Consider the following 26795-nt stretch of genomic DNA (forward strand, 5'->3'; position numbering starts at 1 on the left):
TCTGGCTGAAAGTAATGGCATTTACATAAAAACCATTAGCTCTGTTATTGATAAACATGAAAGGCATCCATTTCATTTAATTTTCTGATGAGGAGTCTTTAATATAAGCATACAATAGCACTGCAGTAGTAACATTCCTGCCTCCCATCCCTCCTTACTGACCTTGTTGTTCTAAGGGCAAGTTTTGATTGGGATTTTGTTGGTAGGGAGATATGGAGTTATTTCTATTCCAATTTACTGAAGTAGCCAGTTGTCTTGCTACATCGTAGGGAATTATTTAATGCTCATCTTAAGAGGTGTCTCTAGTAATTGAACGGGGATTTAATGTCTCCCTGAAGCATAATTGGTCTGTGTGTGATGTATACCAACATGTATGTTTAGCAATGGATTTTTCTTTTGTCCGCATCCCACCACAATTCTATGGGTAATCTTTTGCTTAATCAAAATGGGTTTAAGCAGAAGTTCAGTGGTTCCTTATTAAGGGGATAAAGGGTGTTGAAACAACAAATCTATTAAAGGAACATCTCTGGTGCATGCTAGATCACACCCCATCTAACCCTTCAGGACTGTGTCTTGATAAAGTAGTTTTTGTGGCCAGTGAGGAAAAACCTGTTTCCCTGTGTAATGTTCTTGACCACAGGTGTAATGGTGCATTGGTGATCAGCATGTGTCACTATCTCTGTAGTTAACTGGTTTTGTGTAGCTATTGCTCCTACTCTCTTATATAAATATCTTGCTTTACTCTTGGGTTGGATCAGGTCTGTCCTTCTTGAGAACGTCCAGAGACAGCTGGTGCCATAGTTGTTTTCAAACATCACAGCATTTGCTTGAGAGACCATGCTGTGAGCTTTGCAAACTCTTCCAGTTCTTGACCTCAGTATTGGGGATGTGTGTGGCTGTGTCTTGTTTTTGCATTGCTTAGCTGGCCTACTTCTTGACTTTTTTTTTTTTAAATTGTTTAAATTTTTTTTTTTCTCACTTTGTGTATGTTTACAATTTTTTCCCTCTCTAACAGGCTCCAGACAGATGAGTAGAGAGTTGGGTACAGGAGAGAGACAGATTCCAGTTTTCCAGTTGATCACCTTGTACAGTAAGTACCTTAATATTTCAAGAATAAGATTTTCAGTAGTGCCTAACACTGGCTTAATATTGACTTCACTGGGGAGCAGCGTTAAGTCTGCATGCTTGGACAATGTTGTCCTAGAAATACAAGCTTCCTTGGCGTAACTTGTGTTTTGGGAGAAGTGTGCTCCAGCTCCTTTTATCTGAAGTGGTAAATTTTATTCGTATCCCACTTCCAGGAGTGTGCACATTTCAGCAGAGCGGAGAACTGATGCAGTTATGTCTTGTACCTGCTCAAGGCTGTAGGAAATCAACACTAAAGGTGTTGCCACATAATTTAGCAATGTGTCATGTGCAGCTTCTTGTGCTGCACAGCAGAGGAGACTCTAGGGTCAGGAGAGCAAAGGTTCACCTCCTTTATTCCAGCCTTGTTGGAGGTGTTGAACTCAGCGAGGAGGGTGGATGAGGGACCTGCCACGGCACATTTAGGGGTTACTCATAAAGGCATGCTGTGAAATCAGGCAAATGAGGCTTGGCTTGACTTGTGGGCTGGAAAGGGTAAGAAAAGAACTGGAAAGTGTCGCCTAGTTCATGGTAAGGACGGCAGTTTTTTTCTGAAAGTAGAGGAGAAAATCGTTATTTCATGGGGAATTTTTACACATTAAAATATCTTGCATGCATGCTAATGGGCTGTAATAGCGAGCCCGTGCTTTATGAGGTGTCTACAAATATTTTTAAACTTGCTACTGTGAGGGACTTGCTAGTAAGTACTGGTTAATTGGAACATCTTGGCCCATCTGGTGCAGTGGCATAGCCAGACTGAAATAGTTAACTGCCCTACTGTAGGTGTCTGCAAGCCAGGAAACACTCTACTTCTGGGTGTAAAATGCAGGTGCAGACACAGCAGGTGAGTGTGGGAACTGCATGGACTGACTGAGACCACTGCACAATTAAGTTTATTGTAACAGTCTGTGCTAGTTTTGGCTGGGATAGAGTTAATTTTCTTTGTAGTAGCTAGTATGGGGCTATGTTTTGGATTTGTGCTGAAAACAGTGTTGATAATGCCGGGATGTTTTTGTTACTGCTGAGCAGTGCTTACACAGAGCCAAGGGCTTTTCTGCTTCTCACCCCACCCCACCAGCGAGAAGGCTGGGGTTGCACAAGAAGTTGAGAGGGGACACAGCCGGGACAGCTGACCCCAGCTGACCCAAGGGATATTCCAGACCATATGATGTCATGCTCAGCATATAAAGCTGGGGAAAGAAGGAAGGGGGGGACATCTGGAGTGATGGCATTTTTCTTCGCAAGTAACCATTACATGTGATGGAGCCCTGCTTTCCTGGAGATGGCTGAACACCTGCCTGCTGATGCGAAGTGGTGGATTAATTCCTTGTTTTGCTTTGCTTGCACACATGGCTTTTGCTTTACCTGTTAAACTGTCTTTATCTCAAACTATGAGTTTTCTCGCTTTTGCACTTCCAGTTCTCCTCCCCGTCCTGCCATGGGAGCGGCTGTGTGGTGCTTAGTTGCCAGCTGGAGTTAAATCATGACACCAGTATAGCATGGCATGCAGGATGTCCTTGGTTCAGATGTTCTATTCCTACCTACTACAGCATTGATTTAGCTTGTTATACTTCTGGATTCAGAGCAGTCTTTTTACCCTACTTTTGTTATGTGCCAAACACAGTGGGGACTCTCTTCTCAGCTGGTACTGACTGGTTTGACTACTGTAACAAACGCGATGGTGAATAATAAAACTGGAAGTAGCAGAGAGGTCATGTGAAGAACAAATAATGCTGTTATTGACCAACGGTGCCATCGTGCCATGGTCTTAATCGACAGATCTAATCCCAATATGTGTTTAGAGTCAGATCTGCTGACTTCAGTAGCTAAAATAAGTCAATACCATTGAGTTCTCTTTCTCCTTGCATATCTTAAGTAGAACATAGTAAGTTGCAGCCTGACAGCTGTGCAATCCGCTGAAGGCCACAGGGCTGCATAGGCTTCCCCAAGGGCATAATTTGGCCTGCAGAACATTTATTATGGCTGGTGTCGTGTGTAGCAGGCTCAGTATTGACCTTCAGAAGCTGTTATGCATTTGTGGACCTGACGGCTGGACGAATGAATAGAGGAGACAAGGATTTCAGGTTTGGAGTCCTTTTGTAGGGCAGAAGACTGTGATTAAAGCAAGAAGACTGCGTGTATGAGTTTAGGTCAGTAGGAGATAGCTGAGTGAAGGGCTGTTCTTGGCAGAGAGCTGGAACAGAAGAGATGCTAGAAACACAGTCTGTTTATGATTGCCATGGAACAGAATGGGAAAATAACCTGTTTCAAGGGAGTCCTTAACAAGTCATTCTTATGCAAGACTGTTTCGGTGGCACTAAATATCTAAATAACTGGGCTGTGCCTGGAATATAAAAATATTTTCAGGAGACTCATCTTCAAGCATCACCTGAGACTTCCTGGCTTGATGGCAAAGCTAAGTATTGTGGGAGGTTTTATTGCGGGTCCCTTCCTATGAGGATGTGGCATCATCTGTATGAATGTGAGCGTAGGTCTGATGCTTCCTGTGCAGGCACCGGGCTTAGCTGTGTACATGCTTGTGTGGTCTTGGCTCACAACTGCAATTAAGAAGGCTAAGCGAGAGCAGTAACTTCGGTATCGCAAGGAGGATTTGTGCTGCCTGTACCTCCTGCCTACAGTCCTCCTGAGGCGTGCTGGGCAGTGAGGGACATGAATTCCTGCTTCTTACTGCTGTTCTTCTCAGAAGCTGCTATAGATTCTTGCCTGCTTCATTAAAAACTCAGAACATGGCAAACAAACACTTGAGCTGTGGGAGGCCAGAGGTCTGTCCTGTCTTCAGCAGTGGACGGTAGAAATGGCCTTCATCTAGCATCAATTTATTTAGCTCTTATTTGAACCCACATGTGCTTTTGGTCTCTGTCCCACACATTTCAAAGTTTAACTATAACTTTGTGTGATGAACCACCTCCTTCTGGTAACTGAACCTGCTGCCAACAAGTTTACTGTAATAAGCTCCTGTTTAGGGAATTGTTGTTGGCGTGTTTGCCAGTTCCATGCTGGCTTGGGTTCTGTAGATCCCTACCATGTCCCCTGTCAGAGGTCTCTTTTCCAGACTAAAATGTCCTAATTAATTCGACTGTCCTTACAGAAGGTGCTCCATGTCTTTGACCATCTTCACTACTCTTCTGTCCTCTTTTGTATTGATGGTAACTTTTGGTCATGGTTCACGTCTGGTTTTTTTCCTCCTCTCGAATGTTCTTACAGTCCTACTTATTAGAAGCTTGAAGGAACCATTAGGTTTCTGAGGGCCTGTCCTTTTGCTTCAGTTCTCTGTATTTATAAGCCTGGTAAAGAAACTAGGAATTTTGTATGCCCCACATAATAATAAGCCATAGACTTATTTTTTTTCTAAAAAGTTTATGTGTCTAATCTAAAGACTCTATCAGAAAAGCTATGAATAAACCTGATGCATTCCAGTGCACTGAGTCACTAGAACAATATAGTATTTACCAAGGAGCCCTGGCAGACATTGTGTGGCTTTGTGCTAAAGCTGTCAACCAGGATATGAGATGTATCTTTGTATCCTGCAGCAATTTTGTGAAACTAAATGGCTGCTGGTGTGTACTGCATCTTCTAAATGGGGACAAGGAACACTCTGGATGTTAAACCTTCTCCCTCTCTCCGTTGGTTAAGAGGGGAAATTATATCAAAAGAGAGAATTAGTCTTATTTAGATAAATATAAATCAGTGTCATCAAACAGGTACTGGTTCTGCAAGGGAAAGGCATGCCCCTCCATCCCCTGTGCTTTGCTTAAGTGGTATTTTATTAATGCTGTGGCTTCCAAAAAGTAGAACGGGAATACGTGATTAAAATCTTAACATCCAGGGTTGTAGTCACAGGTCTGCAGTGATGGTCTGCAGACTGACATGCCTGGGGCTGTGACATATCTGTGGTTTTGTTTATCTGCCCTGACACATATCCATGGCTTTTGTGCTGCCCTAAGGTGAATCACCCCTCCCACAAGGGTGGTTAAAGTTCTGCCCTGTGGGCAGCCTGGGAAACCTGGGTCTCAATTCAGCTAAGGAACAGTTAGGTGTTTTCCTCAGCACTGAGTCAGAGCTCCATGGATCATCCAGAGCAGTTTTTCCCTGTGTTGAGGCTTGTCTTCTGAGTCCTGCGGTATCCTCCCCCATGCGTCCCAGCTTCGTGGCTATCCTTGTGCCTGGGCTTTTTTTCCTCCTTCCTCTCTGCCACCTTCCCCAGTGCTTCCTTCCTGCTTTTAAAATCAAAGAACCCACACGGTGATTCGGGCCTGTCTGTGCTTCGCTGGTGGCTTTTGTTCTGTTCAAAGAAGCCAAAGGACCTGGGTTCTGTCTGCCTCAGCCAACCCCTTGTTTCAAGGGGCCCGTGTTGATCACCATTAGGGTATGGTGACCATTTCTGCCATACCAGTACCATGCCAAAAGCCCTGCAATGCTTCTGTACCAGTCTGTGGTATCACAGTACTGTAAATTAGACCTACAGGTGTGTGCAGATGAAGTCCTCATAGCAGTTTTCCTGAAGCAGCAGGTATTTCTGCTGTGTCCAGGAAAGTATGTCAACAAATGTACGATCATTTCATTGCAAAGAGTTGTGCAGACACTGGTAGTAAAACACCAGCTCCCTAAAGCCTCACCTGGCCTGCCAAGATGTGCCACCCTGGGCACACTGAGCTGCTTCACACAGCCATACAGTCCTGAATCCAAGCTGCGGAGTCCTCCCTGTACAGGGGACACATATGGCACAAGGAGGAGGAGAGAGGGAGAAAAATACATGCAGAAACCATAGGTTGATCTGGGGTCTATCACTACCCAGGGTGTTGTAGCCCCTGCTTGTCAAAGTGAAGGACTGTTGGCAGGAGGCTTTTTCATTCTTTCCGTGCCTTCTTCATATATATATATATTTATGGTTCTTTCTCATTCTTCTTTTTACATGTGCTTAGGCGAAGTTGCATGCAGCTAGCTTGCCAGCCCACAGACAGCCTACTGTAACAATTTCAGAGGTAGTTTAGTAAGATAGTAAATTGAGAGTAATTTTTAATCTGGTTGGGATAAGAACAGCCAAATTGCTGTTTTTCTTGTTGCTTTCAGTGTTATTTTTGGCTGGGCAGTCCTTAGAGGGTGTAAATGTGCCAGACATCGATCCCTCTGAAAGAGGGATCACCTCTTCCTGGACAGTACTGGAACACTGCATCTATTTTATTTTTTTTAGTACATTGACTGAATAATATAGCCAGTGTAGAAAGGGCTTGTAAAATGGTGAGTTATGTGTTGGACTTTTGATCTGCCCAGGAAAATCTGTCGTGATGGAGAGACTCCGTGTAGGGGAAACCTCATGTGTTAGCTTGGAGCAAGGGAGGGTTTGGAGACCTTGCTGGGATCCCTGCTGTGATCCAGCAATGCTAGGGAAGTGGTATGCTATAAATGGGGAGCTCCAAGACGCCAACGAGCGCCATCACCCAGGGGACTTTTTAATTTAATATAGCCATTGAAATTGAGACTTGAGGCTGCGTGGGACAATGCTGTAATGGTAGAGCTGTAACAGGCTGCCTTTGTGGCAGAATTACAAAGCCGGCAGTATGTGCTGAAGTGCTCCTGCTTGCTAAGCCTGAATATCAGTTCGGGTTCTGTTCTCTTCCCTTTCCCTCCAGGAACTGGTTCATATTTAGGTAGAATAAGTCACTGTTTGTGTGTTTATTTCTTTTCTGCTTACAGTTCTTCTTGAATCACGTGGTGGGTTAGAGGAAGAGAGCTCAAGTGAGGCTAAAACCATCAGGTTGCATGCAGGATCCTCCACAATGTGTTAATGCAGGTCTACAACTCTCCATCTCACTTATTCTCTTGGTGTTGCTATTTTTTTAAATAACAAACCTCAGCTATCCCCTGTTGGACTGTGGCTCTAGCTCCCCTGCTGCTCTTCTCCAGGCTGTTTCTTGGGTTCACTCCTGAACTGCTCCTGGGAGGGTATCTAAGCAGATTCCCTAGCTATATTTTTTATGCTGTCTCTGCTACAGGGACAAGGGTCTAGACCGATTTCTTTCTGCTCCTCTGTCTTGTGCCCCCATCCAAAAAGGAGGGGGGAGAATCTGACCATTCCTGTTCAGAAATATCATGTAAGACTTCCTTTTGAAGTAGGGATAAACACTTACTGACACTTTCGAAGCAGCAGAGATAAATAGGCAGAGAGTTACTGAACTTGTAGCTGCAATTTTTATGTTGAGGTAGAGGATCATCAAGCTTTTCATGTGTGTGCTGTGAGGGACCATTTTCTGCCAGTCTTTTCTTCATACTTATCCACAAGCATGGTTTGTGGGGACCTGTCACTGAACATGTGCTCTCTGCTCTAGATATCACAGTGGCTGATGAGAAGCCATGTACCCTAGAGGCCAGGTGGCCTGCTGGGGCAGTTTCCTACAGCTATTTACAGAATGGGGTGGAAATAGAGCTGGATTATGCCAGCCTGGAGCACTGTGGGATGACATGGGATCTTCTCTGCAAGACAAAGAATACCTTGGCTCTAACCTCTGTCCTGGCCAGGTAAGTAAGTCCGAATTCAAATTACATCCATATTTGCCAAAAGGACGTTGCATGTGGATGATAGATCAGCTTGGAAGCTGGATGGGGGCCCAGGAGTTGAGCCTGCAATGGATACCTCCTTGTAGTCAGACAAGCCTCATTGAATCTGGCCTGATGGTTCCTTTGCTCTCCTCTGCTCTGGTTTCTTCCACTGAGCACCCCAGGTACTGTAGCAGTGATGTGCGATGGTTCAGGAGGCGCTTCCGCTCCTGAGGAGCGTGTCTGTGCCAGCCAGGGGTATGAGGGCTCCGTGTCGCGGGAAACGTCAGCTTCTGGATAATTGTAAAGCAGAGGCCTTGACCATTTGTGCTCGTTAAAAGATTTTGTTGTAAGAATGGGGTCAGTAACCCTGGGGACTGGCCAGGTATCGGTTTGATTTAAGAACTTCTGGCTTCCCTCGATTTCTTGTGAGTGAAGTATCATTCATTTATCCAAAAAGCAGGTACTGAGTAATTTCAGTATATATGAACTTTGGCACCTAGGAAGGGAATGGTGTGGGAGACAAGAATACTCCAAGGTACAAAGCCTGAGAACAAATGAAAACTTGCTTGTGATATGAAAATGTCGCAGTAGTGATTTACTATAATAAAGCTATTTCAAAGTGGTTAAAAAAGTGTTAAAGGGACTCTCCAGGAGGTTTGCATGACTGGGAAATAGGGAACAATGTTTGCCAGTAGCACTAATTTGCTTCTGTGAGTAAAATCTATAGGCGGCTGAACATAAATACTTTCTACATAGCCTCAGACTTGATAAAAGATTGACTAGTGAAATTTCAGTTTGGATAAAAGTGCATTAGCTCACATTGTCAGATGAAGTTTTTTCTACACCAAAGGTTCACGTGGTAGTTTGGAGAGAGGCCCCTGGGAACAATTGTGGGAAGCACAAGTGAAATCCTCCTTGCTTTTGTGTGAGGAAGTTTCCAGTGCAACTTGATCACAGAAGGCCCTGATATGAAAAGGATTTACTTTGTGGAAATGTTCTATCATCACTCAGCAGGATAATTGACTTCTGATTAGGAAGAAAATATAGCTGAATGTTCGTGTTTGAGGTTATAAAGTCCTCTTCAAAAGGCAGAGCTCTTACTTAAACAGTGACTGCTCTGGCAAGAACAGGATGCTTGTGACTCCATTATGCCGGTATTGATGTAACAGCTGTTGTTTAAACAACTTGTTTCTCCCTCCTTCACACTCCTTCCTCCTCCTGTTGCAAATCAAAGGAAGAGTGGGAATCAATGTTGTTATTTTTCAAAAAATAATAACAAGGTTATTAACTTTTCCACTTCTGGAAATGTTTTTGTTATGTGCTTCCTGTACTCAGTGGGTCTCAGACCTGCTGTTCTCTGGGTGTTTAGCTGGAGATGCTGGTGCCTGGGGGATACTTATTTCTTGCAGACCTTTCTTCTGTTACCACCTCCAAAGTGACCTATGAGCTAAAAGCAAGCCAGGATTTGTACCTCCTGCAGGCAGCAGAAAGGCTAATGTGGAAGTCATGGGCATCTCACTGTGAAAAAGATGCTTAAAATTTTAGAAGAGGAGATCTTGGTCCAGAGTGGTGAGCAAGGGGTGCAGCTTACCTTGCCAGGAAGACTCCTGGGCAGAACAGGTTTCCCTTCTGCCTCTATGAGCAGGCTTTAGCCTGGACCTGTGTTAGACAACACTGCAGAAAAACTTATCCGGAGACTTGAATCTCTGTTAGTAATCTATGAAGAGTCAGATTATTGTTTTGCATATTAGTATTTACACTGTTGAAAAGAGAGTGGGAAGATTTTGAAAGCTGGTGCTAAGTTGGTCTGGATCTGGAACGACTTCAGAGGCATTTCACAGTGCCTCAATCCTCTGTACAAGAGTCTGGTGGCAGCTGCTGCTCTGGACAGTATAGATCTTATGGGTTATATTGCAGGTCTTATAAAGCAGTTCCTATGAAAGCACTTTCAGAAGAGAGATTTAAGTTGGGAGTGGTGGAAGGTGAATGTATTGCTGCACTGAAACTGCCCTTAAGGAAAGGAGGATGCACTTCTTCCCTTTCCCCTCCCGCCTTCTATGTGGGGCTGCCTGGATCCTCTGCTTCATCCTGCTGATCCAGCTGCTGCCTTTCCCTGTGGACAGATTTTGTGTCCTTTTAATTCTGTCTAGAGTGCTCACCGTGAGGCATCACAGAGCTGATGCCTTTGAGGAGGAAAGCAAGCCTTCATTAGGTCTCTAGGGAGCTAATTTATACTGATACTCTTGCATTCACTAGTAATGTGTGTTTGTTTCTATGTGCTTTTGCCTCTGAGATCTTATTGTAAGAGTGAAATGAAGTTTCAGTTTGCTGCTGTCTGCAGGACTGTAATTGTACAGGTCATAGTTCCAGATCCTTAGCAGGAAGGGCGGGAGAATTGACAAAATATTTGGCTGAAGTTGGATGTTTTAGCCTTCTGGTCAGAGTTGGGTTTTGTTTTCTCTCAGCAACTTGTGGATTCTTTCAACCTTTAACCTTTAGACTAAAGCATGTTTCAATAATTATTATTAGTTTATTTTATCAGTGATACTAGCAGAAGATTAGAAGGTATGTGGGAAGAGTGATCTCATCCTTGCCAGCCCTGATAGGAGATACCACTGGTGTATTACTGTCTGATGTTGGATTTTATTTCAATACAGTAAAAAAAAATCTTAAAGTAAAATGTATGTTATAGCTATGCTTTTTTCAAGCCATGATTAGAAAGAAAAAAAAAAATTGGGACAGAAATTGGCTACTTGCTATTGAACATTGAGCTTTCCCTAATAGCCAAAATTGAAAGTTTTTTATGTCTGCCTTGAACACAGTTCACTCTCTCCAGAAACTTCTTAAAATGGAGCGCAGCCTGAATGGGAAAGCTTTTAAAAAGTCTGTTGGAAATCCCAAATCATCAGGGATTAGATAGCAATATCAACAGGAGAAAACAGTTGTCTTCTGCCCACACAGCCTGGAGATTGTTTTCAGAGAGGTTCTCCCTTTTCTGGAGAAGGTGGAAATGCAGAGCAACTTAGAAGTGAGTTGTGAAACCTGGTGCCATTGCTGGGTCTCCTAACGGTTTTTCTTGCTCAAATGAAGGTCCTGAGTTTTTTTTCCCTTCTTTTCATTTTATTCAAAGTGTTCCCATTAGATTGTGTGTGTGAAAGGGTACTGGATACTGTCTGAGGTAGATAATAAGGGAGTAAGCCAAGAGCAGCATAATTTATAACATGTGAAGTGATTCTCTTCAGAGCATTAATGAGTGGTGACCCAAGCACAGGTAAATTGTCTGTAGGTTTTTTCCTCTTTCCTCCTAAACCTATGATCATTTCCCTCCCTGGGCAACCTGTCCTTCACCACCGTTAGCTTTGTCTCAGTTTTTGTCTACATTCAAAAGTTGAACCACTTTATCCTCAATTGATGTGTGCTCCTGTAGGGTGGAGAGCGCTGCGGTGATATAAAAGCATTTATAATAGAATGGCTCATTCTTGCGTTGGGAGAGGAATAATGGGTGTGAGATACAGCTTTATAGTTATGAAGCTATCTAAATTTAGAGTGTGGTTGTGCATCGTAGCTGAACTAATATAATGTCAAGCTGGTGCTGCAAGGAAAGGTTTTGCTCCCAGCGTTGTGCTCCCACTGATCTTCTTGTGCTGACACGTATCTGATTCCTTCCTTCTCAGTACAGATAGTTTCCTTCCAGCTTAAGTCCCTGAATCAGCTCACTGTAGATCCAGGCTTGGAAGCTGGGGAAGAGATCTCTCTTTTCAACAGCAACAGGCCATTACATCAGCTGAGCGACAGTGCGGAACCACGTCCTAAGTGAAGTCTCTTGTGCCAGTAGCGCATGTCAGTATTTGAAAGGTATTTGCAGTTGTTCTGCTTTCTCCCCTGTGATAAGTGATGTGTGGGACAACCATTGTAAAAGCAGTGCTTTCATATTACTTTGTTATCTTGAGTTAAGTTACTTCTCCTGGAAATAGCTGCATTTGTTTACAGCCACCAAAATAAGTGCAGAGAATTATGGGCAGATCATTTATATGGCATATGCTCTGTGATGTTCTGTGTGTTATGACCAACTTGAAAAAGTAATTAAAAAAATAAGTTTTGCTGTTTCTTGCTGGATGTTGTTGGATACTTAATGGAGCTTGTTGGCAGAAAAGTGCTCCCTCCCCAGGGATCTTTCCAGAGTCATTAGACTCAGTGAAGGATGATCTGCAAGAGCGTGCCACATAAGAAACTACTGCTTCTCTGAAGTGTAGAACATTTGCTGGACACGGGAGCTCAAAAGGGGCCTTGTCCTCAAAAGGCATACCTGAGCAGCTGCAGGGTGATAACAGGGGCGTGCTTGGGATGCTGAAGGGCAGCAGGAGGGTTACTATCTCTCTCTATAAATATGTAATACAGATGATACCATACAGGGAAAAAAAAAATAATCCTTTAACTTAAAGGGCAGTGTCGATCCCCCGACGGAAAATGATATTATAACGCCACAAATAAGCAGCAACTGAGAGTTAGAAGAAGGCTTTTAGTCATGAGATATGTAGCTTTAAAACAGTAGTTTGGGTGGAAAAAAGGGGACTGAGTTCAACAGCCAGTTGGCTCTTTCGAAAATGTTTTGATGCTTTTCAGAGAGGTCTTTGAGTTGGTGACTGCAGCAGGCTGTACTTGATGTAGGAGGTCCTGAGCTGTCCCATGCTTGTTTATACTCACTATGAAGGTTCAAGGCTACTGAGTAATGCTTGCTTTGTGTGCTAGGTGTGTGTGCGCATGGTGTTTCCCTCCCTTGAGGGCAGGAGCAGGTGAGCACAGGCAGGGGGTTGGTGATGTGTAGAAAGTCATGATGGCAGCCTGCAAGGTGGCCTCTGCAAAATGTTTCACCTGCAGAGGGATGTGGGGCGAAGATTTGCTGCTCTCTTGCTCGGTTGGGGCTTTCTTCTGAAAAGCATGTACTTTCAAGAAGGATTTTAATGCAATATCCAGTTGTTAATGTGATAGTACTTTTAATGCTGTATTTTGAGGGAGAAGCCTTTGCTGAACGTAACCTTGGGCAAAGTTTGGAAGAAACAAACAAACAAACAAAGTGAAATGGGAAGCGATAAAGAGTTGGCAGTCATACAGCTATGGATTTGTGTGGGAAGGCCAAAAATGTCCTCTGTCTTTTATTGTAAAGAATGAAATAACAAGGCCTGGCCCCTGCCCCTTGCCTACACAGGCAGAAGCGTACCCCCTCCTAGCTCCAGTCCTCCTCCAGCCTTGAGTGCTGAGCCTCAAACCTTACCTTGAAGTTTAGAAGAGGAGGGCTGCTCAGATGGCAAAGCGCCCCGTGCGTTGACGCGTTGGTGTATGGCTGTGAATTCGGGGCCTCTCTGTTCTCCTGCAAGCTTTCCGCCTCTGCCATGCCTGCGGGCAGAGCTGCCCCAGGCCTCAGTGGTCCCAGGCTTCCCATCCTTTCCGTGTGCTGGGTACAGGCATCAGGTCATCCGTTGTGCCACCTCTCAGCTGGTACCGGTTAGCTGCTGCTGCACGGTGCGGATGTGCACCGCGTTGGAGGGCACTGCTCTGTGCCGTGTCCTCAAAGGGCAGTGGAAGTCCAAAACCTGTCTAAAAACTGCAAATGTTTGTTGGAAGGACCCCAGAATGGCAGCCAGGAAAGGTCAGTGCAGCTGTCTTGCATTGCGGTGTGTGTTAAAACACAGCAACATTTCTCATCTGGAATTGTCTTGATTCAGAGATGTCATCAAGGTGAAGTGTACTGCAAATACATATATTTCTGCAGGAATTGCTCTGAATGCAATGGACACTTTTAATAATGTTTCAGTATCTACCTCACTGTGTGCAATCTTAATTTAACTAGAAGCCAAGGGCATAGATGAAATGTCGAGCCAAAAAACTTTGAGTCTGTCTATCACTAAAAACTAATGCATGCAGTTGAGGTGCATTATTTTAACCCCTGTATTACCACCATCCTGAGTGAGCAGGTTGGAGAAGAAGCTCTGAGCTGGATGGCAAGAGAAGCGGGTGCCCGCATGGGAAGAGCCCAGACTGGATCTGGCATGTGGGGCTGGGTGGAGCAAGCAGTTGGGGTTCCCTGTGGGTCCTGCCTCTCTGCAAAGGGTCGGAGAGGGGGTAACTAAATGCAGCAGCAAACATCTGCTGGCTCTACCCCAAATGTTTCTGATGTCTCCTGGCTGTGCCAGATTGCAACAGCACATGTAATACTGGAGTTGCACAACCAACTACCTGCTTCCCTGGCTGTGTTTCAGGTTTTCCTGGGTCCTTGGAACTGCCTCTGCCTTGGATTATCACAGAGAAGATGGTGGCCACCTGTGCGAGGCAGTGACACAGCTGACTTACCAGTGCTGGCCCCAGTATGCTGCGGCATACAGCAGCCTGGTTTTGCAAGCAATACGTTGCAGCTTCTATGGGAAGTTGCTGTGACCATGCAAGCTCCCAAGAAAGCCAGTTGAAGCACTGCATTAGTCTAGGGAAAGCTTTCCATCTTCTGTGTTTGGTCTGAACACTGCTTGCAGCCCCGGACAGTCTCCTGACTTGCTGCGCACAGTGGCCAGATGGTGGTGAAACCTGTGCTGTGCCCTGTGGGGCATGGTGTTACACTATAAATGTAAATGGAATATAAATTATATATATAAAAAAACATAGTTACACTATGTTTCCATAACTAGTGTCTGCCATTGCATATCTGAGTTCTCCAGAAGGAACACTGTCCGACAGCATTTCTGGTGGATGGCAATATCTGAATAAGATGACCACGCTGCAAGGTGGGTTTTTAAGCCAGGCGGGCTGGCCCAGATGGCCAGTGAAGTGGGGTCAGAGAGCTGGAGGTGTGATGGACAATTTGAAAATGTCTTCATCTCCACTGTTGTAGGAAAACAAAACCTGAATGACATTGAACTTGAGTAAAATAGAGTCTAGAGCATGAGACTAGATGATTTGAATGGCAGCTTGTATCGCCAAACTCTTACTTCCTTGATAGTTCCTTTAGGTTGAAGAATGCTTTTAACTCGATGCACTCACTGCATACGAAACCAGTGGACTTGCAATTGCTGCTGAACTGGTGTGTCCAAGGGATCTGCAACAGACTCTGCTGCACATAGTCATCTGTTTTGCTGTCACAAGTGAGGAACCTGTGTTTGTCCAGCTCCAGGGCAGTGGATGTCACTCAACACCTGATTGATGGGGGAAGAGACAACAGTCTTCATCTCTGCAGGGAACCTCCTTCTGTGTTCAGCAGCGTAAGGCAGAAGGGATCTTTGTGAAGTATGTGTTAGACAAGAAATTAGAATGGAAACAAGGTTTTAAACTACATATTTTTACACTATTATGTTCCTATCCAAGCTTCTCCTAGGCTATACATATGTTGGGGTGAGATTTTTTGAAAACTAGAGGATTTTATGCCTTTTAGTGTCTTAAGTCTTTGAATGTGCTCCACTTATTCTTAGGTTTCCTTTCCAACTGCATCATTAAATGTATTTCCAACTGAAATATATACTTAATCAGCTGCCTCAAGGGTTTGGTTTTTTTTTTAACGGGGAAGAACTCAAAATATCCTTATTTTCATGGTAAGATCACAAGCATTGGCCACCACTGTGTATTTTGGCTTTTTAGTTCACATGTATGTTTATGCATATTCTTCCTGTCCTTGCAGATGTTCTCAGCTACTCTTTGTAGATCCAACAAACTGACCCTTCTCCTCTTAAATACAAAAATTTCCATGTCAATTTAGCAAATAATTGACTGGTTTTCTTTTGAGGATAAGCTCTTTTTTACAGAAGACAGCGGTACTACTGCCCTGCCAGTGTAGGTGTCTCAAATACTTCATGACTCTTCTGCTTTTTTTGGTAAATATTTCACTGTTCCTTTTTATCTCCACTGGTTCTCCCTGCTTTAACTCAGTAAATTGGATTAAATTTACACTAATACTATTTTATTTTATCACATTGGAGAGTGGTGTATGTATTTCAGTATATGGAATAGAAAGCTTATTTGGAACAGTAACAGTAGCTGTTGATGGCTAGGCATAAAGCTACTTTGAAATACTTATGTGTGCTGATATAATGTCTAATTAGAGGGAAGATGGATGAAACCTGATTGTTACTGGATTCGCAGGCGCTTGCCTTGGGCTCAATGGCGAGGAACTCAGCCAAAGCTGAGGACTCAAGTCCCTAACTGGAGCATTGTGTGGGGGAGACGCTAGAAGTGTTTCTCCTCTTCTGCCAGGAGAGAGCTGGTGTTATGGCAGGCAGATTTCTGGAGGTAACGAGGACATGCTCTTCCCTACCTGCAGTGGGGCTCTTGAACTGGCAGTGTGTGGTCTGAATGTAGGTAAGTGGCCCAAGAGCCCGGGACATTTCCTTGGACAGTGGCTTTACAAAGGTGGGTGTCTATAAAGTGGTGTTGGGAAGCAGCAGTCCTGCAGGGAACAGCTCTCAAATGGGGGAGACATTTCACAGCGTGAAGCCCAGTCAGTATGGAAAGGCTGCAGCACCTTTGAAGAGGAAAACCAAAGGAAGAGCAGTTGCATTGGTTTTTACAACTCATAAAGGGGTGGTATTTCTTTAAAGCATGTTTGTAGTGCTCATTCTTGCCTCTGACCTGCATGGCCAGAGCTGACTTGCCTTTTCTGCAGAGTCAAGATTTCTGTTGGGGCAGAAGTCAGAGGGAAATACGAGGTATCAGCTCTATCCTGGCTGCACGCTGGGGAAGGCTGCTGGACTGGAAAGGTTGATTTGCGTTTTTAGTGGTGTATATATCTATGGGGCACTTCCTAAGGAGAAAGAGTAGATACCTTATGTTAAAAGTGCCCGAGATATTCATTCCCCTCTCTGCAAAATAAGGATAAATACTTCTTGATCTGCCAAAAGGGGCTGTGTGGGTTTAATTAACGTTTGCAAAGTGCTTGTGGATAGCATCTTTCATCTGAGGATCTAAAGGCAAAATATATTCTAGGCATTCTCGCTCAGCTTTGCAATTATTCCTCCAGCTGTCGTGAGCTGTGCCAACAAAAACTACTCTCCTGTCATCAAGGGATTGTTGATGCCTTGTGACTTGTTTTGATTTTGATACTCTCTTCCCCCCACTCCTTCTCCCCACACACTTGCTACGCAAAATATAGCACGCTCTCCAAATCTGGGGGAGAGAATAAAACCTATTCTTTTCTATCACAAACTATTTGTGTCTCATGTTATGTTCTCTTTTGCCCCCCTTTTTTGGTCTATGCCCTTTGCAGGGGTGATGGCGTTTTTTGGGGTTTGTTTTTTTGTTTGTTTGTTTTTTTTTAAATTTTAATTAAATCCCAGTCACTCCAGAGAGGCATGCTGGCCCGTGCACTGTTGTTTTTTATTTTAAGGTGGATGTGAAATACTAGATGAATTCCTCCATTCCCTGGACTCAGGTTTCCCTGAGTTCATACTGGCAGCATTTCAAGCCTAATAATTTTTAGATTAAATAGTTATGGGTTCAACGCAGATTGAGGTACAGCCTTTGTACAAGACCATATGCGTATCTATGTGAAAAGGGAAGAATGCCTCCGGTTTCCAAATGCATTTGCTGTCATTGATACTTGCTGTGGGACTGGGTCCTTGCACTCTGTGTCATGCTGTCTTCATCCATCCCAACATGTCCTTGCAGCATCATCACATAGTTGGTGCTTGACAGCAGTGGTTGCCCACTGCAGATTTGGGTGGGTTTGTAGGTGGGCTGAGCACAGACTGCCTACAAAGGAAGTATAGACATGGGAAAACAGGTTTTGGGAAAACTGGGTACCCCAGAGCACCCCCGTAAGTCTTATCTCTTAGGTAACTGTGGCTATTACTGTTATTCTTGTGAGGATTCATTAATCTTGACTTAAAAAGCATGAGATTTAAATTTTTTTTTTAACTTGAAGAAAGTGCAAAATATCATTTGAAGTCTTGGAACGTTTAAGCTCATAATTATCTGTGGGAATGAAGGCTACAAAGAAATTACTTCAAGAGTAGCTATGTATGGCTGCTTTCATCAACCTGTGTGTTAAAGCTAGATCTGTTTGCTTCAGCACTTAAACCCTTGCTCCTGTTTGCCCTTCAGATGAAGTAATGCTGTGGGAGAACGAGCAGGAGTCTGTCCCACCGCATGCATCTCTATTGGAAAGTAAGCTGGTTCTTTGTGACAAGTTCTTTTATTATTAGCAAGGGTTTAACAGCCAGAAAAATAAAATGTAGCGCGCTAACTTGTTTTCACCTCTTTAAATTCCAAGTCTTACATCGCAGAGTACACAGCAAGATGTGGTTATTCTCTGCCTCATGCTTCTGGCTTGAGGGATTTGATGCTCTGAATTGGAATGAATATCCCTGGTTCCCACTAAGGGTGGAGGGAGTTGTGTGACTTCATGAAGATTTGTGTCCATGTTTGTCAGTGTGAACTTCATTATGGGAGTAGAGATGTCTGACTCCCGCATAAAATGTAGCAAGTTTCTTCTCCCCAGAAGAGAATTCTGAATTCTGCCAAGTGTGTCGTTGATGGTTTTCAAAATAATAAATCTTAGCACGGTGCATGCACTTCACTCCTTACTGGAGTCTGTGATGTTTGTTGGGTGAGGACAGCAGTAGCTGAGATGCAATCCGCCACTGCCTCCCTGTGCTTTGGTGCCATAAGAGGGCATGGAAAAATCTTTGAGTGAATGATGACTTAACCAACAAGTTTGATTAAAACAAGAGATGAGCTCACCTGAGCATCCTAGTAATCATTTGCTTTTTTTATGCAACTGCTGAGACTTGAGCTTATGGCAGCACGTTTCCTGCTGCCCCTGGGATGTGTGTCCTTTGTGCAAGAGGTGTACCAAGAGGGGTATTCCCAGTGCTGGACTCAGCCAGGGGAGGCTTTCTAGTTACCTTTTTTGCTAAAGAGCTCTTGATGTTTTCTTGAGAAATGTCAGGAAATGTTGCCTGGTATTTGGAAATAGTTTTGCTTTGCTGTCTGTTTTGGAAGGGTTGTTTTTTCCCTCTTCCTAACCTCCTTTCCCATCTGATGACTGTGTGCCCTGTTTGTGGCAATGCACATGTCTCTTGTGGCAACTTGGTTGTTCACGACCAGCAACCCTGGGTGGGAGAATAAAGGGTGAGTGACTTTGAGGAGAGACTCGGAAGAGGAAATGAAGCCAAATACAAAAACTGCATGGGCAAAGTTTGTTTCTGTAACCCTGAGCTCTGATTACGTGCAGTTCTGCGGCATAACAATCTTCACAGCCATGGACAAATTGAGTGAGATGAGCAACCAGGGAGGCTGTCAAGCCGTACCCCTGGACCAGGAACCAAACTGCTTCTCCACCGTGCATCATCTTGTGGTTTTATTGCTAAAAAATGGGGCTCCTACTCCTGCTCTTAGGGGACTTTTTGATGTTCCAGTAGAGCTTCATCATCTGAAGAAAGCTCAAAATTACAGCTCTGAAATTGTAATTCTGTCATTTCAAGCACAGCCTTGTGTATCATTGCCAGATAATTCCTCTCTCTTCAAATACGGGGAGCCATCATCATGTGTTCTCTCAGCTGCTTTTTAGCTACTCTTAGCTCTGGGGCTCTTTGGTTCCTGGAGCAGAAGAGATCAACAAGCAAGTTTGTCATGATTTGTTTCCTTACATATGCCTTAATTACAGCACTTGAGAGGAGGGATTTTTCCCATCTCTCTATCTTGTTTAGTTCTCATTGTAGGCCTTTCCTTTTGGGCTGGATTTAATTGGCGAGCTGTGTCTCAGGTACTTCAGCTGGTATTTAGTCATCCCTCACTTTAAAAGTTGGGCGGAAATCCATTCCTCCTGTTAGACCTCTCTGCTGTCTGCCTGCCCCAGTGGCCTTTTTCCTTTTCCTAGCAGACTTGTGTTTCTGAAGCTGGGTGAGTTATTCCTGTGGGCCCTGCCCCCCCCCCCCCCCCCCCCAGTGTTGTGTTTTCCCTAAACTGGTATGATTGATTCAATTCATACCCTCTAAGCAGTCTCTTTCACTTAACAGAGTTGACGCAATAAAATGAACTTGGAAAACAAATTTGTTATTCCTTAATATTTTCAAACTCCCTAGTCTCCCATGTTTATTCTTTTTTTAACAGAAACCTCCTATTGAGCTCTTCTGTAAGAGCTTTGTATCTTGACTTTTCTCTTAACGGCTGTCTTCTGGGCTACAGCACTCAACGCACAAGTATAATAGCCTTAAGCATCATATAATGCTTTCCATTCCCAGGTTCTCTAAGCCCTAGACAGCTATACGTTCACAGCTCTGTGGAAATATAGCCATCTGGGAGGTGGAAAGATGATTATTGACTAGAAGAGCAACATCACACTTCAGTCTGGGAGCAGAAAGTTGGACTGAGACTGCCGTGGGGTGTTCGGAAGAATTGCTGGGAGGTTCATGGCTCATCTGCATATGGATATTCAGGTGAACTAATCTGAATTCAGCTTCTCAGGTTCAATTGTTTGAAGTTTACGAAATTTAGTTCTTACTCAGAATGAAATTTGCCTGAAGGTTTGTCTTAATTTACTTCCAGACTCAAAATTAAGCTAATTTGAAAGAAGGTCAATTCTGCAAATAGAGGTTTTGTATGGTTGAACTAATTGGCTTGGATTAATACCCTTTTAGTTAAAATAGAGTAATTTTAACTGAGTGGCCCTGTAGTGAAGACAGATCTGGGTTAGGACCCAGGAATTCTTGCCATTGTCAAAGGGTTTTGACTTGCTTTTATTTGTGCACCGTTTCGGTGCCTTTGATGTGGGCATGCTGCCTGGGCACCGGGTGTTTTGTATTGCTTACCATGTGTTCCTGTGTGTTGAGCTTTCCCTGTGCACAGCAAATCCACCACATCATCACATGAGGTCTGCTTTTCTATGCAATAAAATGCCTTGAGTCTAGCAGAGCAGTATTCATTTGAAATTTATTTTAAAGCAAGTAATGTTTTTTTTCCAAAGCAGGAAAGCAATAAATAAGAAAAGCTTCCTTGATACTTTTAGGAAATGTCAATTTCTGTTTATACTTTTTCTGAAATCTACAATGAAAACAATAATGTTTCTGTGAAATGTAAAGGTTTTAAAGGTGCTCCAGAAATGAAAAATGGTCTAAAATGAAAGCTTGGGCAGCTCATGGATCTGTTTTCCCATGGAAAATGCTTTTCCCTTGTGGACATAGTAAAGGCTGAATAACCTTGCATAGAACTTGATTCTCAGATTTCAGGGCAAGTCTGCTTTAAACCTCTTGAATCTACACACATAAGTCATCCTCCCTGGCAAATGCTCTGGTGCTGGTTTTCCTTGTAAAATCAATAAACGGACATAAAGAAGAAAAACAAGCGTTAAGATCTTTGAGTGAAGAGAGGAGATGGTGCTTTTGCAGGTACTTGGAAGAAACAAAATTTAAGCCATTTTCCTCATTCAAGCTGCTGTTCTTTTTGTACATATTGACTTTTAAAATCTTGTTCATTCTCCAGTTCCTGCTAGGAGGGAAACACTTGCACTCATCTGAACTCTAGCAGATGGCTGTTAGGTAAGTGTGTGAGCAGGACAGAGGGACCTATAATTTTTCAAGCACCACCGATTAAATAAAATTTCTCTCTATAAAAGCACCTATACATACTCTTAACGTTAGACTTTGTATATTTTTATCTCCAGTAGTCATCCTTTCTACCTGAATTATGTTACTGCATTTTAATTGTAACAAGATAGCTAGTTTCATTGTGATACTGTTTCATAAGCTGGGATCTTATGTGCCTATAATTTGTATGGACAGCTCTGACTGGCATCAGGAATTATTGTCTCAGCATTGATTTCAGCCTGTGACTAAATACATGAAGCTTGTATCAGTTGCATGGCTGTTGTATGCAGCTATATATTGTCACTGACACTGTGATAATGCTCCTCTGTCATGAGGATTAAAAATATACTGCTCCCTCCCCAAATTAATGAAATAATTATTTAATTATTAGATAAAGGATAAATGGGCTTAGTAGATGGGGTTTAATTAGCCTGATAATTTAGTTTGATGTTAACCTGCTTTTTAAATTTAAAATGTTTATATTCTTTCAGTTCATTTTGTTTAGTTAATACAGTAAATACAACTGGAAACTTTCGTGTACCGGTTCCCTTTTTGCCAGGAACAGACATAAAGCGAGAGCCACCCCAGCCTGTGTCCAAGTGAGCTTTCTGAGCCTCCGGAGGAAGCACCTCTCTCTCCGAGTGCCAGTCAGTCTGTGCAACCCAGACTGCAGGAGCTGCAGAAACACGTTCTTCCCTACTCTCAACTCGTGCTCATCTGTAAGCACTTAAAAATATATACAATGATTTGATCTCCTGGATCTGCTGTTTTTCAGTGCTTACAAAGTCTGCTCCGGGGCAGGACAGCATGGTGTTGGCAGGACTTCCTGAAGGGCGTTATCCCTTCTGCATAGGTGGCTGCAGGGAGACCCAGTGCTGCACCATGAATGTTTTGAAAGGTGAAGGCTGAGAACGGTGGATAAGAGGATGGACAGTGTGCTGGTTCCTAGTGCTTCTTCAGTGTTATGTGTTGGCTTCAGAGTGGTTTGGGGAAGAAGAGAAGCATTAGCTTCATTTATTTTATTTTATTTTTTTCTTTAAGCCGGGAATTTATTTGGCCCTACAGGTCAAGGGTTTTCCCCAGCCAAGAAGATAGGAATTATTGCCTAGAAGCTGGAAGCTTTCGGGACCAAGAGCACTTGTTCCATTGGAGCTGAGGTGTATTGTGGTGATGGTGGAATATGCAGCGTAGAGAAGCCTTGAAGTGTCCCCAGAACTGCTCAAAGAAAGAGATTTCCTCAAGTCTTTTATTGTATAAAGAGCATTTTAGTCATCGATGGTGGCCTATTGGCAGGGACCTTTGCAGTGAACGCTCTTTGTTCCCTTCATGATAGGATCAGAGCATGCAGGTTGCTGTGTGGCAGGCAGTAAGTGCAGTCCTATCTAATCCCGTAGAGAGCAGTTGCTGCCCGCGAGAGAGGATGTGGAGCAACTTCATATTCTCTCTTATGGGGAGTTCATGTATTCCTATTCAGTCTTAAGTGAGCAGATGCTCAAAATGCTAATGTGTATTTGGCAGACTTACCCCCATGGAAGTATTTATCTGTATGTTGTCTCCTCCACATCCATCCCCAAGCACTTCCCCTGAGTCTGTCAGGGTGCAGCTCTGGGGACTGGGAGGTCACTGGTTAGGACTGTCGGTCAGGCTGTGGCATTCCTGGCCTGTTCCCTGGCCTCAGCCCACCTGGCACAGCGTGGAGGTGATCAGGCTGTTTAAACTTCCAGCCTCCAAATTGGGACAGCTTGGTCCCAGCTCCCTTTGGGAACAGTCCCCAGCCTGTGCCATTTCCTGACCCTTACCTGGGGACTGTTTGGGTCCACTCTGGCATGGTTTAACTTGCTACTGTAGGCACAGCCTCTGGGTTTAGTCCTTGTCCCTGTCATTTAACCACTTGTTTTTTCTTCTGTCATCTCTCTGTGTAGGAACCAAGCCCTTCCAGGTGAGGGACTCTCTTCCAGGATGGTGCGTGGGGACCATGTTCTTGGGGCCATCTCTGTCCATGTTGCAGTAGTGCACAATAGTATCGCCATTAAACTTGCTGGTAGTAATTGGTCTTCCGTGGCAGGATTGTCCCTGCTCTAGTTTCTCTTGTCTGACTCTACTATAAAAGTGTTGCTTTGTCCTTCTCTGTTACGAAGTTGTTCTGTAGTCCTGTTTGCAGCCTTAAAACTCTATTTTTGTGGTGTTATTGCCTCTCACAACATGTGATCTTTCTTTGATTAGTCTTTAACGTCAAATATTTGCATCATCATGCCAAACTCCCTTCTCTGCCAATGTGTCCCATCCTTAATCTGGAGAAAAGGAGGCTGAGGGGACACCTTATCGCTCTCTACAGCTACCTGAAAGGGGGTTGTAGTGAGGTGGGGGCTGGTCTCTTCTGTCAGGTGGCTGGAGATAGGACGAGAGGAAATGGCCTCAAGTTGCGGCAAGGGAGGTTTAGGTGGGATATTAGGAAAAATTTCTTTACTGAGAGGGTTGTCAGTCATTGGAACAGGCTGCCTGGGGAAGTGGTTGAGTCACCATCCCTGGAGGTGTTCAAAAAGCACGTAGACAAGGCACTTCAGAACATGGTTTAGTGGGCATGGTTGATGGTTGGGCTTGATGATCTTGAAGGTCTTTTCCAACCTAAATGATTCTATGATTCTCTGATAATGTGAAATGAAAACATGGGAAATCCAAACTGTTTCACCAGCAAGTTTTAACTACGAGTTCTGGTCATGAGGTGGCCATAGCCCAGGGCTGGGTGTGCAGTTCAGGGTGGCTGGAGAAGCAGTGCAGATAGAAACCCGTGGTCTGCACCATTCAAGGGACTGGGCTCCCTCAGCACAGTTGCTGGGACAGTGCTAAATTCCGCACCAAAAGAGAAAGGCAGGGGGGCTGTATATTTCTCAAATTGTATGTATATGTTTTTAATCCCTTAAATAATTTAAAAAACAAAATCCCACATGGTCTTAAGGTTTTGGAGGAGAGAGAACAAGGCTGCCTTCTTTTGGTGAGCAAAGAAGTTAAAAAGCAATAGGTTGCCTTAGACGATACCTTACTAACTATATTTCTTCATAGCATAGCTAGAACTTCAGACTTTACAAAAACTGTTTTGTTTGGTTTGGTGGTTTGTGTTGTTTTTTGTGGGTTTTTTTTGGTTTGTTTTTTTTTTTTTAGGAGAAATCCAAGACGAGTACTGAAACCTGTTTGGTATTCATGTTTGAGGCATGTCAAACATCTTGTGTTAGCAGAACCAGACACAGATGAGGCTAATACATCAAAACTTAGTAAAAGTAAATATTTTATTCCTGTTTGCTGTTACTATGAAATTCCTATTTCAGTCTGGATATTCAGTTTCCTTTTCTGAACAAAAGTTTTACCTCCTTATGAATCCAGATCCATAAGACATGCTGTGCTTTCAACCTTCATATGCACCTTTCTTGGATGGGATTTCTCAGTTAAAAGATACAGGACTCTCTGGACTGATGCAGTGAAAGCAAGTCACTTTGTTTTTGTTCTCTTTAGTGCTTCTTCACAGTTTCTGCAGTCTGGAAGTGCCTCCTTCTAGAAGCTAAATAAAATCAAAAGGAGATCTGAGACTTTTCAGTCTTGTGGTTCTTTGCAAGAGCTGGGTGCTTATCAGAGATATGCACAGTGGAAAGGATGTCTCAGATAGTAAAGTTGAAGCCACCAGCTTTTATCTGTGTGGCCAGTGTGTGTTAATTGCTTGAGGTATTGCAAATTCCAAAGTTGTTAAGTTAAATTACCAGGAAATTACCATTATTTAGGTCAGCTAAATGTCTTTGAGTTGCCTTTTGTGTATGTCTGTTTCTTGTTATACCCATACTTCAGAAAAAATTATGGCTGAAGGAGCAAGCTGCTGTATATGTGATGTGGGCAGCACTTCTGTACACCCGTACCCTTTGGAGTTGATGTATAAATGTGTGTGGGAAGGGGACTGTTTTGAATAGCTATGCATGGGGTGAAGTACCTGTGTATAATTTTCAGTGAGTGTTATGTACAGATGTTCAGCCTTTTCTGTATAGTTGACCCTGTTGATCATCTGTGGAGACATTAAGATTTATAGCAGAAGTGGTTGCTTGGAAGTCAACAAAGCATGAGGGTTAAACTTACTCATTGGGAATCAAAGTTTCTTTGTGTGGCTGAAATCTGGATCTGGGTTTGTTGTCCCCAGTTTGAGCAAAGGTGAAGTTTGTGTTTGAGTCTACACTGGTCCAGTTCCTGCCAAACTTAACATGATTGCCTCTGCCGAAATGCCTCCGTCATGTAAAGTTTCCCAGGTTATGTTTCCGTTCAATGCAAGGGAAATTCTGCAGACACTTTGGAAAAGTCTGCGTTGTATAAAGCGCATGGTGCAAAATTAAAGAAGACAGAGCTGCTTGTGTTGTATGAAATGGAGGCATTTTAATTGAAGACAGTGATGCTTTGCGTTAATGGCATGCAGCTGCTTGTCATTGCGCATCTTCATGGCACATTGAAGCAGTTAGATGCCAAACATCATAAAAGTCTCAGGTCTTCAAGAGATTGGGGGGAATGGAGGCTCTGTCAACTCTTGAATGTTTATTCAGATGTGCAGTGTCTGTAGTGCTTTTGTTCCTTAAGGATGGCTCTGCCCTTGGTTCTGGGATGAATGAGAACAGCTCACTGGGGGACAGGATTTAGAAGAATCCAGGACTGAGCAACTGACTGAAGCTCTCGGGGCTCCAGTTGTGCCTCTCTGGCTCAGAGTGATCCTCACGAGCCACCTAGGCTGTGTCTCGCTGCTGGTCTGAATGGCAGAACTGCCGAGGAATGGGCTGCTGTGCATGAAGCCTGAACAAATGGTTCATTTGCATGGTTAGTTCATATGTTTGCAAAGACTGTTTCATGCTATAAAGCACTAAGCTTCATTTCTGATGAGCAGGTGTTTGGCAAGTAAAGAGACATCACACCATCAGCTGGGATAGAGGAGGAATCTTGCTACCAGAGTGTTGATTCAGAAGTTGTGGCTGGTGTTCAGGAAACTTTTATTTCAAGAGTTTTCTGAAGTTCCTTCCTTGCAAATGAAGCAAGAGAACCCTGCTGGGCTCCCACTCTTGTGCTTATAAATGGTGCTGGGCAGCAGGATCTATTTCTAGGAAGTCCTAGGAAGAGGTTGGTGATACGGTTAGCTGGGCAAGTCTGAGAAGGGGTCGAGTCCTGGGTCCTCTCAGCTTTGTGTGTCACTGCTGCCCTGCCAATTAATCTGTGTCTCCTTGGCTCTTCATTATTATGGAGTTATCACTTAGCCTTTTGCTCTTTGCCAAGTCTACTTTAGTACTGAGCTTCTGCACGTGACTCAAAATAAAGCCACAGGTGAAAATTTGATTCAAAATAAAGCCGTAACTTCAGACCTCACAAGGTGCCGTGAAGGGGATGTCAGGCTTTGAGTGATTTAGGTTCATCCTAGTACCCTGCTTGTATACAGTGTGCTTCTGCATTGTCAAATGCATGGGCTTAGGCTCTTTTGCTCTCACTCAACAGCTCTGCTATTTACCTCGACTTTATTCTGCCTCCATGTATGTATCGCTT

The 26795-nt window shown here is 43.7% G+C and overlaps 1 protein-coding gene across 13 annotated transcripts in view; it reads left to right on the forward strand.

The window, feature by feature from the left end:
• EXTL3 (exostosin like glycosyltransferase 3) overlaps positions 1-26795 on the forward strand; it is a 160074-nt gene that overhangs the window by 46695 nt on the left and 86584 nt on the right. For 11 of the 13 annotated variants that reach the window (XR_008238513.1, XR_008238514.1, XR_008238512.1 and 8 more), the window contains one exon: positions 1016-1090. The exons of the other annotated variants lie outside the window; for them this stretch is intronic. The gene's annotated coding sequence lies outside the window, so the exon portion shown is untranslated. The remainder of the gene's footprint in view (positions 1-1015; positions 1091-26795) is intronic. 13 annotated transcript variants of the gene reach the window in all.

Source organism: Harpia harpyja, chromosome 15 (assembly GCF_026419915.1).
Source record: "Harpia harpyja isolate bHarHar1 chromosome 15, bHarHar1 primary haplotype, whole genome shotgun sequence".
Taxonomy (NCBI): domain Eukaryota; kingdom Metazoa; phylum Chordata; class Aves; order Accipitriformes; family Accipitridae; genus Harpia; species Harpia harpyja.